A 7,977-nucleotide genomic window follows, 5' to 3' on the forward strand; every position below is an offset into this window, starting at 1 on the left:
GGAAAATCAGTAAATAATGATGACAAGTGGGAAACGACCGGATTAATATTCACAAATTTTAGGAGTTTTCAACATTTAAGACCTTGCAGACATAACTCCTTCCCCTTTTCCCCCTTCCCAGCCCCATGCTTGTTTATTTATACAAATTATTTATAACTTGTTTTGGTATAAAATAAATTGTGAATAATACAAAAATGTACACATACACAAAGTATAATGATGGGTCTCTGAATGATTTTCATTTTCTAATTCTTGGAGGATGGACTGACCCTAGGGGGTCCTGAATAAAATGTCAAGCAGATTATCACTAACACGCTTTTGACCCAGGTCATATTGTGATCATTTCCAGTTTCAGGATGAGGATGACTTCAAGGGGTCATAACCTTTATACCATTTAATGAATAATGACTCGAGGGAGAATATTATATATGGTTAAGGGGAGAGTTCTCAACCATTTTCAAGATACAATGTATATGATCATTTGAAGTTTTAGGGGTTGGGAATGACCTCTGGGGGGTCATGATCCCATATATCCTATTTAGTGTGTTATAATACAAAGATGACTTAGGGGCTTTTGCTCTAATAACAGCTTTTTTTTTTGTTTCCGGTTCCAAAGATCGAGTGGAATGACCCCAGGGACTTGCCTAAAAAAAAGTCAAATTCAACCATGAAATGGTATGTGCTAATCCCGCACAGAGATTTTGATTGGCTAAAAATCTGTTTCTTAAATTACATCGGATAAACATCGTAATGTTTTCAGGGAAAATCAGACGTAAACAAGTTCTTTTTACTCATGCAATATTTAAACACTGGAATTGTATTTTTTAACCCACTCATTTTTTAATTTTGTTCTCTGTGCGGGATTAGCACATACCATTTCGTGGTTGAATTCGACTTTTCCACTCGGCGAGCAGAGTTTTGACGCTGTTTACGGAGACTAAAGAAAATAAAGACAAGCATGCCATATATGGTTGTGTAGATAAATTATCGTAGAAAACATAGGTATAAACATTTTGTCAGTGTATTTCCTCTGAAAGTGTAAATGAGTGCGGTTCTGGGAGAGGGGGGGGTACTCCGTGTAATTCGGAGTTAGATACCTTGTGTTATTATTATACTATGGGTTAAAAATTTATTACCGAAACAAGTGCCAGTGGTGATGGCGTCTCCATATAAGCGAAAAATTCTCGAGAAGGACGTTAAACAACAAACAAACCCCGTTCTATACTAAACGTTTAAAATAATATATTCATAATGTACTTACCGCCTGTTATAGGTACTGTTAACTTGATAGAATAATAAATCCATTTAAAACACACACTAAATATTAATAATCCCAGTGGTAATGATGTAAAACAATAATGATAACGGTAAAAGCAGTGCTTGCAGTGTGGCGTAATTCCACGCACGAGGTCTAGAAATTTTCCAAAAAGGTGTACATTTGTAAAATTTATATTATAATTACATACATTTTTTTTTTCATAAGTTTGTGTTAAATCTATTCGAAGTATGACAGGAAAACGGGTGAATCGTGGATGGGGGTTGATTTTTGACAAAGTTGATTGGGTCAAGATTTGGAAAGGGGTTCTCCGAGTCCTACCCAAATACTGATAAAAATTTGCACAAGTTTTAATTTTCGCATCTATTTTTGTTTAAGTTCATCAAAAAAGCTATGCACTAAATTAATAATATTTGTTGTTTTGACAATAAATTCAAGAAGTTCCAATTATGGGTAGAAAATTAACCACCCCCCTTTATTACACAAATCTTTCAAAAATTCTCTCTTTATCAGAATTTACATTATTACATGGCCGTAGGAACCGGGGGGGGGGGGGGCACGGGGGGGGCGTGCCCCCCCCCCAATAATTTTGCCGATATACAGAATACTATAGAAAACATAGCTACTACATGCTTGTGCCCCCTCATTAATAACGTCTGATGACCTTTTTTTTTTTTATTTATTTATTTTTTTGCTTGTCAAGGAATTTTGGAGTCGATAGTGCCCCCTCAACTGAAAATGTATGATTGTGCCCCCTCAAAGTGAAATTGCTTCCTACGGGCCTGTATTAGGTAATATCAGACTGGTAATGAAATATTTACATGCGCGGATCTAGAGGGGAGGGGGTTCCGGAACGTATATACGAAATCTATATACGAAAGCAACTAAAAGTGTCCTTGGATCCCCCCTCCCAGAAAACACGGACCCCTGTTAAGTTGGTACGAAAAGTTATACATATGAAGCTTAAAAAGTGAGCCGCCAAACCCCCCTCTCCCCCCCCCCCCCCCCCCCCCCACATCCGTCACTTGACAAGCCAAAAAAATTTTTTTTTCAAAACTCAAAATACTCAAATATCCTATTTCGTGGGGTGGGGTGGGGGTGGGTTCCAACTTCTTTCAGTACCCCAATTTATATGTACACTACTACATTACCTTTATTTGACTATAATGCAACAAAAAGTGGGGAGGGGGGTGGGGGAAAACAACCCTTTCAAGAACATTTTAAATAGTAAAAAAAGGGGGGGGGCGGGAGATAACTCTTCAGAATGTGAAATTCGTCTATTGTGGCATCCGATGATCTTTGATCCCTTCTAAACTTTAAGCGAACCATTTGGATTTCGGTTTATTTTACCCCAATCTATACTTAAACTTGTACTTACCGACTATCATAGGTCCTGTCAACTTCATGAAATATAATCCAATTAAAACACAAAATGAATTAATTCCTACTGATATACATGTAATGATTGCACCATCTAAAAATAATAATGGTAAAACTAGTACTAGTAGGGTGATGCAAGCCCAATGTGATGTAGAAATTTTCAAAAAGGTGTTCACGTACATGTACAGTACAAGAACAATTTTTAAATTATCATAACAAGCGATGTTTAAACATAACTTTGCCATCTAGGCCTATTTCCAAAAACAGGCAAATTGTGTGTGTGTGTGTTGGGGGGGGGGGGGGGGGAGGGTGACAAAATTGATTGGGTTTGGCTTTTCAAGAAGGTTTTTGCCTAATCAAATACTAAAAAAAAGTTTCAACATTTTGATAAATTCATTCAAAACGCTTTATACTAAAGTAGTATTATTTGTTGTTGAGAAAATAAATTTAAAAAGTTCAATTATGGGCCAAAAATTAATATCCCCCCTTTTATCAAAACCTATTTTACATCATTTATTAAATTCTGTTATTTCAGACTGGTAATGCATTAAGTAGAGGCAATACCTATAAGAGGCTCATAGGTCACATGGTCACCTGAGCATTTTATGCTCGATTTTACGAAACATGTACTGTGTAAATTGTAGAATTATTTTGACTTTTTCCTTGGTAAGCCCAATATGAAGGAGTGTGCATTTAGAGGCAAACATATTAGTGCGGGTATTACTGTCTCATGACAGCATCTAGTTAAAATATGTAGAACAAATGTTGTCCAGAATTACAAAATCTTTCAAACGATATCTAGAAATGGGGCTGCACAGAGGGGCTGAAATTGTTTTCTCAATATCTAAAAAAAATATTGAAAATTTATAATATGTCAAAGAAACAAAGTTGTTCAAAATGACATGTAGCAGCTAATGAGGTCGTTAAAAGATGTCAAATGACGTCACTTCTCAGCTATTGTAAGGAAGGAAATGGGAAATACGATTAGATAACGTTTCTAATATGTATAACTTTTAAAAAATCTCTTGAACAAAGTAAATGTAAACTTTTAGGAAAGGTTATATAGATATCCATAATGGATAGCTTTATGCCGTACTCAGGACCAGTTACATCGCACATATAGCTGTGTGTCACGTGACTGGTATAAAAATAGAATTGTTAAGCTGAATGTTGAAAATGACGCTAGTGCAAGGGCATGCGCAGATTTTGGTCAAAATAATTGATACACATTGAAAGTGGTTTACATTGTCTAAGTGTAAAGTGCTTGGAGCTAGTTTGTGCTGTTTCAGAAGTACTCGTAATTTTGCCGGAAATGCGTACAATAGCTTAATATTCCCACTTCGCTGACGTCACTTCTGACACAAGATATGCTTCTCCGTCCTCAACGGTATTGTTATCAAATGGTGATATTTTGCTTGCTTTAATAAATAATTAACAAAATAAATGTATGCAAGTTGTTATTTACGCATCATTATGTGGTAAAGTTGATTTTTGTCACTTCTCACTTTTTTAGTGAAGTCACAATGATACTTACCATTCGGTGCATCACAGACAAGATTTCTTTTATGGAAGTTATTCAATTAGTTCCCGATATTTTGGATCACCCTCGTACTAACCTTCATTAATCGTTCCTACAGGTAGTGTTACTTAAAATCCGACGGAAGACCTACTCGCTGCTTTGCAACCAGCTTTTCCCTAGTTCTTTTTCTTTTTTTCATACTGATATTGTGTAGAGGATTTCTCTAAAACCTCTCGATAGAATTTCATGAAATTTTCAGGATAGATAGTTAATTTAAAGGGCTTCATGCGCTTTTTTTTTTTTTTTTTTTTTTTTTTTTTTTTTTCAACTTCACTTCCGGTCATGAATTACGTTAGATTTCCTGTTTTTAAAATGTAATTTTGTCCGGGTGTTTTTTTTTAAAACAGTTTAATATTAATATCATGAAACTTTCAGGGATGATAGATCACGACTTGGTTATATAACATCTGGGTCTCATTTGTTTTGCCGTCACTTCCGCGGTCCACCAGAATTAGATATAAAATATGCAATTTTTTTTTTATTTCTAAATCATTACGTGTATTATACAGTCTACCAAAGTGTTTTAAGTCCTACAATTTCCACCGGAAGTTGGTTTTTCAAACTGGAAGTTGTAAAAAAAGGAGTATTTTGCATCGAAATGTTCAGGAATGATTCCTACACGCTCAATGTGGAATTTAAGATCATCTGGAGTACTTCCTGTAATACCGGAAGTGAACGAAAAGAATCAGAAGTTGATTTAAATTAGCAGATTTCACACTTTTATAAGGTTTGAAGTATATTTTGAGAATTCAATTGCCTATTGCTTTCATTTATAGTTTTTCTCCTTTTATACCAATCAAACGATCTCACTCAAGATCTTGTCTCATCAGAAATGGGAAGGAAGACCTATTCGTTGCTCGCAACGAGATCTCATCAAGCTTCTTTTATGCTTCTTTAAAACTTTTTCCATTGATTAAAAATGTACATGTATTATCAAATTATTGTTTTCATACTCATTTATTACTTTGCGATAAGTAAAATGTTTAACTGACTCTTCTTGACTATCTTATTACATACTTATTTTAGGCTTTAATTGATAACAAATTTGAATCTCACAAGTATCTTATTTGCAACAAAAACATTCTTTTTATATTCTATATGAAAAATTCAAGCATATGTAAAAATACAATTAAAAGCATATATCTTCCCCGCAACTGTAGCGTAAAAATGCTTAGTGGCCAAAAATAAGAGATTCTGAACCTCTGCGCTGGGCTCCAAGGGAGGATTTTCCAAAAAATATTTCGAATGGATTGTAAGAGGAAGTTGTATTGTCAGTTATTAAAATTACAACGATCTGCTTTTATTCTGTCTAATATACTCAGATACACCAAAGACATAACGAATTCATGAAAGACTTTTCCGGATTGCCATGTCCTTCAAACTTTGGCTCTGCTTAATAGGCAATTGCATAATCTATGTGTAAGAAAAAAAGGTAAAACTCAATAGAAGGTGACATAGAAAAAAGAAGGAGGAAAGGAAAGAACAATCTTGCCTTAAGGACATAACGTAGATCAGAACTTTTAATTTCTTATTCCCTGTATAATTTAAGAGTTCCAATAATTGAGGGCTAGGGCCTTTGTGCGATTTTCCTGGTAAAGCTGTACACCTCCTCGGAATCGAATTTATAGAAAATATCAGCTAAAACTATATTCTTTAAAAGACTAAAAGAGCATCTGATGGTACTAATTGTATGAACTTAAATTAATTCATTTATCTTGGAAAATCATCAATAGAAAAGCTACATTGTGAAGTACATGTACATGTACATGTGCATTGCCTGTCGTTTTAAATAAAAAAAAAAATCTTTTGCATTTATTTTTTGTTCGCCTGACCACTGCATCGTGACCTGTCGCCACTGTTGGATCGATCCCGATGTTAAGTCTTCTGTAGCACATTAAACATACATATTCTAGATGCAGAGTATGTGTTGATTGTTGATTCAGTGCCATTGGTTTATTATTTTATTTTTACGATCTTGTCCTGAGAGTACATTTCTTAACTTAAATTTAAACTCCTTTCCAAGCGGTATATTATATAAATTATACTTTCCAATATTATACATTCTAAACACCCTCAAAGTATTTAAGCTGTAAAGTACATTCTGAATATTCTGAAAATATGATATGCCAAAAAAAAATTAAAATTGCAAAAAAAAAAAAAAATCACTCGAATCGAAATGTATAGGACCCACAATATCCGGTTTTATCAGAAGGGGTACGGGGTACTGATAAAATATTTCACCAGTAAAGATCTTTTAGAAATGAAATATGCTAGATAAAAAAGAATAATTAAAAAGAAATCTCATGTTCACACACACACACAAAACACCAATGCATATGACGTCAAGATCCCGGGTTGGGGGGTGGGGTTATTTTTTTTATCATTAAAGGTAGCGACTGCAATGCTTAATGATACCGTAGTGTGTATTAAATACCGTCGATTATGTAGATATGTGCTTGTTTCATTAAGGGTCAGTGTTGCTCTGTATTGGTGACGCTTAATGATATAATTCTATCATTAAGCGGCGATTTAGCATTAACGCTTGAGAATGTTAAAAAATAATGCAATAATTTATAGCATTAAGCGTGGCAATTGCAACGCCTAGTGATAATTCATTTCGCGGCGTTTCTTCATTTAAGTTAGCGGTTTACAAGGCAAAGGCATAAGGAAACATAGGGTAGGGAAAAAACAGTGTTTACCTTCTGTGTAGACGTCTATCCCCATACTGACGGTTTTCCTTGCTGATTAAGAAATATATTTGTGTCATTAAGCGGCGTTTTATCATAAACGGTTGCTACATTGCCTTCGCGGGGAAATCAGATTATGCAGACTACCAGAATCTAACTGAATATGACTAGATGTACACTAAAGGATAATTTGTAATGTTGTTTACTTTAGGCTGCAGACTTGAAATTTGCAGCATAAATTTATACATAGAGAGCAGAATTGAACCCCAGATTAAGAAAAATCACTCCACTCTAGATCTACTGTAAAAATACGTACACGTAGAACTGCACTGTTAGGAAATCAAGATGTATACATTTAGTAAATGCACATACATTTACAAACTTTCTTTACGGTACGCACGTGTATCTCTGCAATGCTGACCTAACATGATTTTAATCTTGAGGACAAAATTATGGATAATGTATCGTTTTTATTTAAGAACACTAATTTACCAGAAATATTAACTGTTAAAAAGACCCCTTGTTTATTCATAAGATTTTTCTATGTGTACATGTAGCTCTCTAACCCCGAGGTGATAATACGCATGGTAAGAAATATACGACTTGGAAAAATCATTTAGATTCTTTGAACAGACCGCTACGGAGCATGTCACATGACCGCCTGGATCATGTGATTTGCGCATGGGCAGAACAATGGCAGATGTGCATTTAAATTGGAGAAGACTACTTTAAAAAATTATGAACACTTATACCTCATTTTATTTCTTTTAAGGAAGTAAATAGTTCGCAAAGTTTTTATCACCCCTCGTACACACATGGTTTTGTAAGTATTTATCGATGTCTATGCAGTTAAACTTTTGAAATGAACACAAATGTAATGTTGAAAAACGTATTCCACTGCAAATCTTAATGTCACCTCATTCAGTTACAAATTTCAAGATGAAATTTCAGCCGTGTAACCGTTCCGAATAGATTGCAATAAATGTTAAGAAAAGTTTTTTTACCCATATAAAAAGAAATAAAACCACTTCTCGCAAAGAAATGCATGGATCTTT

This window comes from Saccostrea echinata, unplaced genomic scaffold (assembly GCF_033153115.1).
Source record: "Saccostrea echinata isolate AGI-Se365-2 ecotype Australia unplaced genomic scaffold, CSIRO_AGI_Sech_v1 ptg000033l, whole genome shotgun sequence".
Taxonomy (NCBI): Eukaryota; Metazoa; Mollusca; class Bivalvia; order Ostreida; family Ostreidae; genus Saccostrea; species Saccostrea echinata.